This window comes from Oryza sativa, chromosome 12 (genome assembly GCF_034140825.1).
Source record: "Oryza sativa Japonica Group chromosome 12, ASM3414082v1".
NCBI lineage: Eukaryota > Viridiplantae > Streptophyta > Magnoliopsida > Poales > Poaceae > Oryza > Oryza sativa.
Genome location: NC_089046.1, coordinates 6,345,027 through 6,358,264, shown reverse-complemented (window position 1 = coordinate 6,358,264; position 13,238 = coordinate 6,345,027). Strand labels below are relative to the sequence as shown.

The 13,238-nt window shown below is 41.7% G+C and overlaps 1 pseudogene; it reads right to left on the bottom strand.

Moving 5' to 3' along the window:
• Positions 1-8,564: 8,564 nt before the first annotated feature.
• LOC136354779 (uncharacterized) lies at positions 8,565-12,275 on the bottom strand (annotated as a pseudogene).
• Between the last annotated feature and the right edge of the window lie 963 nt (positions 12,276-13,238).

The window sequence follows — 13,238 nt, the reverse complement described above, 5'->3', positions numbered from 1 at the left end:
CTCGCTGCTGCCAGGGTGTATGAAGTCTCTGATCAGATAAATGGACCAAAATATGGTGATCTGTCATTATGACAAATTCTTGATGTTGTAAATAAGGTCTACAACACTCTGCTGCCAACAGAACAGCCATGCACTCCTTTTCATATGTGGATAGCCCCCTTGATTTTGATCCTAGTGCTTACTGAGATAGGCAATTGGATGACCCTCCTGAGACAGGACAGCCCTAATGCCAAAGTCACTTGCATTTGTCTCAACAGTGAATGACTTAGAGAAATCTGGGAGTGCTAATACTGTGCTAATACAGGGCCATAAACAAGAGCTTGTTTAATTGCTTGAAATGCTGTCTAAGTTTCTGCAGTCCACTTAAACTTCTCTCCCTTCCTTAACAATTGAGTTAAGGGTTTACACAGCACACCAAAGTTTTTGACAAACTTTCTATAGTAGCCTACTAGACCCAAAAACCCTCTTAACTTCTTAACTGTAGTTGGAACCACCCAATTCACCACATCCTGAATCTTTTTTGGTTCAGTGGCCACTCCATTAATACCAATCACATGTCCCATATATGATACCTGCTGCTGGGCAAAGGAACACTTTGAGAACTTCACCTGCCAATGATCCTTGCGAAGTAGTTGGAGAACTTGTGATACATTAGCAACATGAGTCTGCAAATCAGGACTATATATCAAAATATCGTCAAAGAAAACCAGGGCACACCTTCTCAGGACTGGGGCTAATGTGTTGTTCATGGCTGCTTGAAAAGTAGTTGGGGCTCCTGTCAGTCCAAATGACATGACCTTGTATTCAAAGTGGCCATAGTGTGTTTGAAAGGAAGTCTTTGGTTCCTCTCGTGGCATCATTCTTATTTGATGGTAACCTGCTCTAAGATCGAGCTTGGTGAACCACTTAGAACCAGACAATTAATCCAAAAGTTCTTCAATAATTGGGACTGGGTATTTACTTTTAATAGTCAAGGCATTCAAATGTCTGTAATCCACACATAGTCTCCACGACCCATCCTTCTTTCTAACCAAAAGAGCAGGTCAAGACCATGCACTCTGACTTGGTTGTTTTACATCCAACTCCAACATCTCATTAACTTGCTTCTCTAGCTCATCCTTGAGCTCAGGATTATACCTGTATGGTCTCAGGTTGACTGGTTGAGCCCCTTCAATAAGAGGAATCTTGTGGTCACAATTTCTACGAGGTGGCAAGTTCTTAGGCTCTGCAAGCACATCCTGATAGCTTTGAAGGACTTGCTGAATTTTTTCAGGTATGGGAAATTCTTCCTCATGAGTAGTCTCAGCTATCTTCACCAAGTACATTATAGCTCCAGATTTAGCCATTCCCACCAGTTGCTCTATAGAAATGTTAGCATAGGTACTACTTTGCTTCTTAATGCCATGGAGCCTAATCAACTGATTCTGATATTGGAACTCAACCCATTTTTGAATCCAATCTATCTGCATAGGACTATGTTGCTGCAGCCAATCCATGCCTAAAATTATATCATAACTTCCCAGAGGAATCAACTTGAAATCATTTTTGAAGCTATGACCTTGCATACACCAATTACAGCCAGGCAGAATTTTAGAGCAAATCAACTGTCCTCCATCTGCTATTTGTACCTTCAGGGAATGCTGGAACTCTTCCACTCCAATCATTTTCATGCCAACTTGCTCATCAATGAAAGAATTAGTACTACCAGACTCTGTCACATTTGCTGCTTGTTGAGAAATTGCCATGACTATTAAATCCTCCTTCTGTGTCGCAGTTTCAGCAGACAATATTTCTTCAGTGTCCTCTTGCAGAATATCCAGGAGCTCATGTACTACATGCAACTGTACAGAAGGAGAGCATTTGTGATCTTTTCCCCATCTTTCTCCACATGTAAAGCATAACCCCGTAGATCTTCTATAAGATTTCAATGTTGCAAGTCTGTCCTCTTTTGTCTTGGCAGATTCAGCTCCCTTTTTCTCCTCCCCTTGAGTAACCTAGTTGTTCCTTGTTGGAGTGGTTTGTAAATTCACTTGGAAATTCACCTTGTGCATAGGTCTCAGATAATTGGTACAGTCACTCCTCCTGAATACCCCGATTTTAACCCCTTCCAACGCTTCCTCCTGCAAGAGAGCCACTAAGCTGGCAGTATCCATGTCCTATGGTCTATGAATAATCACTACCCTCCTCACTTCATCCTTAAGTCCATCAATAAATTTCTGAACAAAATACACTTGAGGAACTGACTGTTCATAAGCCAACAGCAGATGCATTAGGGAATCGAACTTCTCCACATACTCAGCTACTGTATTAGTTTGTCTAATGTGGAACCATTGCCTCACCAAAGCTTCCTGCCTGTCCCTAGTAAAGCGAGCACATACTCTTTCAAATAAATCAAACCAAGTCACCCCTATTAGCTGGTTCCTTACTGATTGTAACCAATATGCAAAATTTCCCACAAAATTCACGGTGGCCACCTTTACCCACTGACCCGAAGGTATCCCATAAACATCGAAATAGACTTCACAGTTAGCCTTTCACATCTGTGGATTATCCCCAGTAAACTGCGGACAGGTCATGGTTGGAATGCTACCAGCAATTACCCCAGATCCACCCAGATTTTCTGACTGTGTTTCAATCACCAAAGGAGAAGCAGAGTTGAGCAGGGGATCCCTCTTGTGCTTGATGAAGCAGGGCACTCTCCAATTGCTCCACCTTCACGCTCAAATTTCCCATTGATGCATGCAGATCCACCACCTGCTTCTCAACTTGAGGTAGCCTAGCTTCCACACCGCCTTGAGCTCCTTCATGTCCATCCGATTCCTCTCCTCTGCCTCCATTCTTTTCTTCTTGTTGTCCTCCAAGGTTTTGAGTAGGAGATCTAGCATTCCCTCTTGCACCATGATTTGCGCTGCTTGCTTGGTAACGTAGCGTGGCTTCTCCAGGATCACAGCTCTCAATCCAATCCAAATTCAGCCAACCCGATCGAGGCAAGTTGCCTTTTCACGGTTTCCACCCGAAGGCGGAATCCAATCCCCGATCAGTAATTCTACGGTCGAACCGAGAGATTTTGGATCGAACGAGCTCTGATACTAGATTGTAAGAACCATAACTTCGCAAGCAACATGAACTCAAGAACACACACACGAAATAGCTTTGGAACCAAGAACTATCTCACGATCCGACAGGATCGGAGCCGCCGCCGTCGTCGTCGCCACCAGGTTCCAGTCGATAGATTCGTTTTGAACTCCTACTCGTTAGATATACAGGTTCTCCCTCTCACCAACTCTCTTACATAGGCTTAATCACACGGCCCAGTTACACAACCCTCTCCGAAGACATATATTTAGTGTTAGCCTTGCGCTTGCGCTTCTCCTTCTGGAAGACGGCTTCCGCCTTCCCACCTTCGCTCTGTTGTTCACCCAGCTCATTGCCGCCATGCTCCTTCTCCTCCAGGCGTTCCAGCGGTACTCTGACACCACTCCTCCAAGAACCCCGCCACACGTCCAGGATGCAGATGGAGCAGCGCGTGGAAGGGCACCACAGCCGCTACCGCGAACGAAGGGTGACGGACAGCGCGCGAATGGAGACCGCCGCCGCTGCATACGAAGGCAGATGAGTCACGGGCGGATGGGCACTGCCACCGCTTCCACAGGTCAAGGGTCACGCGCGGACAAGCGCCGCTGCCATAGACAAAGGGCGACAGGACGTGGCGGCAAACTGCAATTGGTGGCTCGCAGCTACCACCGCCAGCTAGTGGAGGAGGTTAGTTGGGGGAGGCGGAAGGTGGAGGTGGAATAGGGAGGGGATTGCGGACGGAGAGGAGGAGGAGAAAGAAGGAGCGTCATGTGAGACGGAGATGAGGATGTGAGTAGGCACGGATATGGTTTGCTCGGTCGGCTCTCATAGCGGTTTTTTATTTTTTTTTAGAGTAAAGTGTACGGGCGGTCTTTAAAACTTGTAGGGGTATGTCTTTTAGGTCCCTAAATTCTCAAAATGCATATCTAAGTCCCAGGACTTGTCATAGTGTGTCATCTAGGTCCCAAATCGTTACAACCCATTCAGGATCCTACATGGCGTTGATGTGGCATGCTACACAGACATGACGTGGCATCATTTTGAATGACAAATGGTACCCATTTAAAATTTTTCAGTTTTCATTTTTCTTCTCTTTTTTTCCCTTTCTTCTCCTTTATCTGTGACCAGAGCAGAAGAAAGGAAAAAAAGAAGAATGAGAAGAAAACGAAAAAGAAAAAACAAAAGAAGAAAAAAAAAGAAAAGAACATGTCATGTCCATGTGGCGTCATGTAGGATCCTAGAGGAGATGTGTCGATTTGGGACCTAGATGATACACTTTGATAAGTTCTGAGACCTAGATATGCATTTTGATATTTTAGTAACTTGTATGACATAACCCTACAAGTTTATGGACCGCCAATGCACTTTACTTTTTTTTATATAGGTTTTGGTTTTTATCTAGAACTTGCACTATAATATAAGTATAGGTGTCGATTTTTATTTAGCGGCTACTACAATTTATTAAAGGTTTTGGTTTTTTAATAAACGGCACCTAAAGTATTGTGCTAGTTTTTCTCTATCACCGGTACCTATAGTAGATTGAAGGTGTCGGTTCTATAATTTTCCATCCTGTGGAGATACAGAAAGGTCTATATGTATCGGTTTTAGGATTTATGGCACCAATAGAGCTGTTTCTTTTGTGCGTTTCTATAGTAGTGAGTGGCTGGGCCTAGGGAAGTGTGGTCGAAGCACGCCCACCCTATGTGCGTCTTTCACGACATGCTCTTGCCTTCGGTTTCTTCCTCTGGTCTTCTAGCGGTGTCTGTTCCGGTCATCTGCAACATACTCTCATGGCCTTTTTTTATGACAAAACCTATCTGAAATCGTCCCCCAGGATAAAGACTTTATCGACCCTCGAGGGATCGACGTAAATATATTCGCTAGCTATAAAAGGACTCGAAAACCTGAGTTAAGTCAGGCAAGAAGGCAAGCAAAATCAAGAATTTCACTTCAAATTCCGGTCCTCAACATCCGGCTGAAGACCTCAACATCCTGCTGCTCATGGTATTTCACTATCAGTATTGAAAATGAAAGCTAAGAAGTCATCGAAACTCATAACTAGAGAGGGTCCCTTATGAAGAAAACCAAACTTGTTCATTTCAAAACAGCTCGGAAACGGACAAAAACCACCTCTACCATTTCTTTTTTCATACCTTTCTTTTGGAACCGGAATCGGAATTGAAAACCTCGGATACAAAAATAGAATCGAATATGAAAACGAAGCAAACACGAATTGGAGCGAATACGGTAATAGATATTTATCGGAATAGGAAAACCCTCAAACTGAACTTCTCATATCAACGCAGAGATATACCTCATTATTTTTCTAAAACAACAAATCCACATTTCTTATTTTTATCAATAATATAAATAGTTGTGCACTTCAAATAGCTTTTAGGAGAACAAGAACTATATTCATCTATAGTTGAGTATGGCATGACCTATTAAAATAATAAAAAAGTCACTAGGCAAGAGAAAGATAGATCTAATGCCCCGGAATGGAAAAAAAAAAACCTCCATTCAACTAACCACCTCCATAATGAGTACAAATCTGAATATTTAGAGGAGAGAATGCTGAAACTAATCAACTGTATATGAAAAGTAATTTGTTCCCAAATCCGAGGAACAAAAATCTAAATTCATTTCCGAAAAAGTTTCCGACCAATTCTGGTTTTCCAACGGATAGAAGCCTTATCGTATTCATTTCTGGTTCTAAGTAAGAAAATTCAAATTTGTTTCCGTTTCCAAAAATATTCCGACTGATGCTTTCCATTACCGAATACACTTCCGAAAACCGGAAACTTCCAAAAACCATTTTCATCCCTACCTAGGCCTCGAGGTTCGATTTGATTATATATCCAATTTAAATGAGTATGGACAATTTTTAAATTTTTTTGTACGATCATTAACTTGCTTGCTAACTAGCTTACTAATTAGTTCAAACCAGTTTGAACTGAATTTAATCCAATTTCTAGTTAAGTATATGTAATAATGGTTTGCAAAATAAAGTTGAAGTTAAGTTGTTCTATTGTTAGCTATGGGTATGAATGAAATTCCTACGCTTAGGTATACACCCAGAAGTTGAAAATTCTCAAAAATATTGAGCCAGTTTGTGTATTCCAAACCTTGAAGCTTGGGCACCAATTCGTGTATATCTATATCTTTCGATTGGCGCTAATACTCTTTATTGGTCTATCTGGCTTTATCACAATGATATTGCTTTCAAAAAAGAAGATACTCCATTCGTTTTTTAATATATGACACCATTGACTATTTTAGATACGTTTGACCATTTATCTTATTAAAAAATTAGTAATTATTATTTATTTTATTATAATTTAATTTATCATCAGATGTTCTTTAAGCATGAGTTAATATATTTTTTATATTTGAATAACAATTTTAAATAATACGAATGGTCAAACGTTTGTCAAATAGTTAATAGCGTCATATATTAAACAACAGAGATATTATTTCTAATCTAATGCACGTTACATATTTTACCAATTGACTCCAAATCTGTATGATGCATGCTTTTAAAATAGGAGCGCACTAGGCCTGAGGCCCGACAACCCGGCCCAAGCACGGCATGGGTTGTGCCGGCACGGCCCGACCTTTGGGTTGTGCCTGGGCCTCTTCCTCGGCACGATGGGCCAGCCCGGTCCAATGATGAAGGAGTCAAATAGATGAGGGAGACAAAATGGACTTATTCCATCCATATAACACCTGGTCCAAAGATATGAGGGATGATAAATAGACTTTATTAGCCATAGTAGAGATGGCCCATAGAAATGAGGGAGCCAAAATGGACTTTTTCCTAGGAGCCGCATAATAGACTTTCGTGCCTTCAGACTGGCCCGGCACGGTTGAGTCCTATTGGGCCATTCCTATGCCATTTGGACGGGCACGAGCCGGACGATTCATTTGGCCATCTATAGGTGTCACCGGGGTCTCTTTTCTTATTATGATTTGCGTAATAATAGTAGGCTAATATGGATTAGAATTTTATTGTTTCTGTTACTCTCAGAATTACCAAAGCAACTTTTTCCTTTTCATATATTTCAGAGATATATAGCCTGTTTTGGAGAGCTATTAGCTGTTGTAGTTTCGTTTAGAATTAGAAGCTTCTTTAAACAATCCAGCTTTTGATCTAAATTCTGAGAAACTGTAATTATAAAATCTAGCAAATAAACTAGAAGTCAGAAGTTAGAAATTAAGCTTTTTTAGATTCTTATAAGCTGACTATCAATCAGTTGCTTATCAGAATCTTAAACTCGTTATGCTTTTTATTTTATAACAATCGGCTATGTACACCTAAATCATTACCCGATACAGAGGCCAAAAAATATAAGACTTTTAATTATCTCAAAAGTGCTGAAGGCCTGGCCTGTCGAATTCACTTAATTAACTCTGTGTTCCATTCGACATAAAACTGGGACAAAAGTAATAGAATTTTCTGACCACAGAAACCAAGACAGATAAAATTCTACTAGATATTAATCAGTGAAACTTACCAGCGGCCCAAATGAGTGACTGCAACCAAATTCTGACAGGCCCGTAATTAATTTGCTTTTAGAGGAAAGGCCGGGAGGCCTTGCTTTGCCAAAAAAAAAAATGGTGATATCTGTTTGCAAAAATGAGCAAAGTTCAGGAATGTGGCACTGGTGGAGAAATCGTTTGTAGTCCCGGTTCGTAACCTCCCTTTAGTCCCGGTTGGTAACACGAACCGGGACTAAAGATCTATATACCATTTTTTTTTATTTGCATGGCCCTGTTTGTTGCATGGTTGATTATATATATATATATATATATATATATATATATATATATATATATATATATATATATATATATATATATATATATATATATATATATATATATAGTAAATTTGTTTGGTGCTCCATGGTGCCCGGGCACCATTGTTGAAATTGAGTATATACCCAATTCAAATAAGTATGAAACTTTTTCAATTACTTAGGTATTAACATTAACTACTTTACTAACTAGTTTAAAGCAAGTTTGAACTGAATTTGAACTTGTTTTTGTTAGATTTTGATTCTAGGTATATAGCATCCATACATATAATTAGTTAGGTATGTAATCATGGATTGTGAAATAAAGTTAAATTTGAGTTGTTTTGTTGATAAGTATAGGTATGAATCAAATTATTATAACTAGGTATATACTCACAATTTGAAAATTTTGAAAAATTTGAGTGATTTTGTGCATTAGATACCATGGTGCCCGGGCACCATGGTGCCCCATATGAGTGTCCTATATAGTATATATATATATATATATATATGCGTATGTATATATGTATAAATACATATATTACACACATATTTATAATTTAAAGCACTTAACATTTTATATACATATATGTTACCAAAATATATATTAACACTAAAGTAAATATACGTACATATATAAATATATATATATACATGCATGTACAGTACAATTCATTTACGCGCTAGCTATAGTTACGACTTCGACACCTGCGTTACGTCAGAAGAGGAAGGACCGACGTTACGAATTGTCGATCCGTCGTAGTGGAATTCACCATCGGGATTAAGGACTTCTTCATTGATGAACCCCATCAGTTGTTCTTGAACAGCCGTGATAAAATCCTTGTGTGGGAGTTTTTCCCTCATGTGAATACGCTATCATTCGAAAAATAATGACATATCAATATATGAAATTAATAAACAACTTAACAAATTGATACGCAATGAAATTTTGAATGGTTTATGTATACGTACATCGAGCTCTCGTGTGGTGTATCTTTGGTTTGATAGGCAGTGGGCATACTCGCATACGTAGTAGCCGCATAAGTTAGTTCCCATGTCCTGCTTTGCGCACTACATGAGAAACGATGAGAGATTTAATCTACTCTTTATATTAACTGTAACTAGAGATTCAATTCAATATAATTTTGGATCATGCATGTACTCACTGGAAAATGAAACCTCTGTCCAAGTTTTTCTTTCCAAGTCCCGCGGACCAATTGACGGAACCGATCCCAAGCCCTACATGTGTAGTTGCAAGCTATAATTAATTAAATATTACCTGAGATCAACATAATAGCAACAGAGTCGCGCGACTTTGGAATAGATGGCATTATATTACCTGTCTATCAGTTGGAAGACCTTGTAAAAAACCTTCTCCTCTTTATTCATTGAGTCATACACAGTGACTCTGCATGCATCCAAGTCGAAAAAGAACAGGACCCAGTGGAATCTGGAATATGCGTGAGATGAGATAAATATCAGAATGTACATGTTATATGTATGGGAATGAAATTTGTTCGAACGGCAATAAAAACTCACTCTGTGTTGTACGGCAATAGTATGAACGTCTTGAAATGCTGCTGCGTTAGGAGATGGACGAGATTGTCCTCTGTGTCTTTCTCGTACTTGTCGAGCATTTCGGTGTTGATTTTCCGAGGGTCGATGAACCCAGTATCGTAAACCCCCCGCCGTCGGGCCCTTTGAATCTCCATTCTACAACAATGAAAGGAAATTATTATTGCTTACATATATGCCAGGAGCTAATTATTGAACGAAACAAATCGAACTCAAAGATACTTACAAAATCCATGCGCTCAGAAGAGAGACGTCGAGGGCATCCCGATGGTACAGATCGAAGACATCCTTGAAATGGATCCATAGAACATCTTCTCCTTGCAAGAAGTCAGGGTTTCTGATCCTCGCTCCGAACATCTCTCTACCATTGGCGCTCATTTCCATGTACCGTTCATGGAATTTGTACATTTGTGTCAGTAGGGACTGCAGCTGCTCAGGTCTGACAAGCGGTTTACCGAGTTCAAACTTGTATGCCACTTCCGCCTTCGGGATTGGTGCGGCTCCAACCAACTGAGCCATGGTTAGACCGGTGTCCGAAATGAAATCCGTTATGCCAAAGTCTTCGCTGGTCACCAACGGCTCGACCACTTGGTGTGGTTGTTCTCCAAGCTGAGGAACTGGTTTGGACTTCTTGTAATAGGCTTTCCTAAGTGTTCGGTCACAATCCGATAGCTTTAAGGCCTCCTTGTTTGCGGTGGACATTCCCTTGAAGAAATTCTTCACGCTCAGGTCAATAGGTATCTTCTTTTCAGGACTCCGAGGCTTGAGTTGCCTCTTCACTTCTCCTGCCACATAAGCGTCAAGCTCCTCTTGACTGCAACCGTACAGCGGCTCCTTGTTTTTGGTGGTGTCAACTTTGGCCTTCTTCGTTGCCCTTTTGCTGGCAGGAGGTGGAGCTTGGCGAGACCTTGTCTTGGGAGGTGCAGGCGGACACGGTGGAGGAGGAGGCGGAGGAGGCGGAGGAGGCGGAGGAGATGGTGCAGGAGGAGGTGGCAGAGGAGCCAGAGGAGATGGTGCAGGAGGAGGTGGCGGAGGAGCCGGAGGAGTTGGTGCAGGAGGAGACGGCGGAGCCGGAGGAGATGGTGCACGAGACGCCGCTTGTCGCCCAGGGAGGATGATGTACCGCTTGCGCCATAGTATAATGGCGTGGCTTGTGTCTCGTAGATGCGTCTCACCGTCTCCTCCTGGGTAGTCCAACTCGAGGTCCTCGTACACGGCTTTCACCAGCTCAACTTCGACCCTCGAGTATCTTGCTGGAATCGGCCTGCAGTGGTAAGTCCCTGAAATGTCTGTTGGGATGGCCATTCCCGACGCCACCTTCACGTGATGAGAGGTTATCTATTAGTAATCAACCTAAGCAGCAACTTGCGGAACGTACGACTCAAAAATCATATATTACATCGAGCATACCTTGATTGATAAGTTCTTCAAGGGAATATGCAGCTCACATGGTGTCCAATGCGTGATCTCATCAACGGGGCAGGTGGTTTCGTCCTGGGTTTGCATGGCGTCCATGCTATGTGATACTACCTGCCCCGTTGAGGCGCAGCTGCTACGATTGCCTGATGGGTTGACCATTGGAGGAGGTATGTACGGCTGGGGATCATGTGACCGATGTACTGCCATGCGTTCATCCACCTTCCGGGCCACCTTCTCTTGCATGCTGAGCTCGTAGCTCGATACCCTGTACTCAAGATCTGCAATCTTCGCCTCGGTATCTCTCTTGCTCCTCATCCGACTCCTGTACGTGTGGATGTCCTCCTTGAATCCAATCTTCCAGGGAATCACGCCTTTCCCTCGTGTTCGTCCTGGATGCTCGGGAGTTTGTAGGGCGAGTGACAGCTCGTCCTTCTCTCTGTCGGGTCGGAACGTGCCCTGAGAAGAGGCTTCCACTGCGTCCGTTAGTCGATTCGCAGCCTCGCGTATCTGATCGCTGAAGACCAAGGAGCCATCAACTGGGTTGAGCGTTCCACCGTGAGCATAGTACCAGAACTTCGATCGATCAGGCCATTTAGCGGTGGCCGGTTCGATACCCCTCTCAAGCAAGCTTGCCTCCATCTCCTCCCACTTCGGCATCGCGACGCTATAGCCGCCTTACCCCAAGTGGTGATGGTACTTCTTCTTGGCAGCATTTTCTTTGTTTCTTTCCATCATCGCCTACCCTTGTTGACCTGTCTTGTAAGCAACGAACTCGTCCAAGTGATCCCTTAGCTTCGGGAATACGTCAAAGTTCGGTGTCTGCCCCTTCAAGATGTATTTCCGGTACAGATCTCCCTTGAAGGTCTGGAACTGTTCTGCCATTTTCTTAAGAGTCCACTGTTTCACTATGTTCTCTGTACCCGCAGGGAGCGTGAACGTCTCGAGCATTGTGGTCCACAGCATCTCTTTCTCTGATTCCGGGACAAAGCTGTCATCACCCCCGCGTGCCCTTGTTCTGTGCCAGTACACCTTGCTGACAGGCACGTTATCCCTCACAACCCAACCGCTGTGGCGTACGAAATTCTTGGCTGCTTGTGCCGGGGCACTAGGTCGGCCGTCTGCGTCCACCTCAGTTATGATGTGCCGACCCTCTATCTTCTTCGCGGCACCTCGTTGTCCGCGTGCCCTCTTCTGTCCAGCGGAGGGATGACTTCCACTAGCCTTCTCCTCGTTCCCCTCCGCATCCCTCTCCACGTTCCCCTCCTCGTTCCCCTCTGCATCCCTCTCCGCGTTCCCCTCCTCGTTCAAGTACTGGTTTGGATCCTCGTTCCCCTCTTCTTCGTTCCAGTACTGGCTGCTTCCCGATGCGATTGTATCGTACAGTATCTGTTCCTCATCGCGATCAGCCATCTGTTCATAGAAGAAATATTTGCTAAGCGTAATATTAACACTCTAGTAATCTTGTATTAAAACTCAAATAATCATATATGCTAAGTCTAAGTGTCGTGTATTTGTACGGTAGATAATCATAGATGCTAAGTCTAATTAAGTTTCGAATATTACATCTCTAATAATCTTATATTAAATCTCTAACAATCAAATATGTTTCGAATATTACATCTCTAATAATCTTATATTAAATCTCTAACACTCACATATGCTAAGTCTAATTAAGTTTCGTATATTAAACCTCTAATAATCTTATATTAAATCTCTAACTATCTCTAACACTCAAATATGCTAAGTCTAAGTGTCGTGTATTTGTACGGTAGATAATCATATATGCTAAGTCTAATTAAGTTTCGAATATTACATCTCTAATAATCTTATATTAAATCTTTAACAATCAAATATGTTTCGAATACTACATCTCTAATAATCTTATATTAAATCTCTAACACTCACATATGCTAAGTCTAATTAAGTTTCGTATATTAAACCTCTAATAATCTTATATTAAATGTCTAACTATCTCTAACACTCAAATATGCTAGGTCTAATAATCTAATAATCTCTAACACTCACATATGCTAACTCTAATAATCTAATAATCTTATATTAGAAATCTAACAATCTTATATTATATCTCTAATAATCACATCTCTACATCACTTGCCTGTGCGAATTCGTTCGAGGGCTAGCTACCACTTCGGCTTGAGGGACGACGACGACGACGTCTTCTCTGCAACATGCAAAAAAAATGTATTAGTCTAAATACAAAGGAACATATAATGTATTTCACGTTTTCAAGTATATATAATCATATATATATGCTAAGTTCAACAATAGTTTAATTATCTCGTTCGTACACATTTCGCTCGCGTTCGTTCTCACACTTGTCAAGTGCATTCACGTTCGTTAACGTTTCAATCA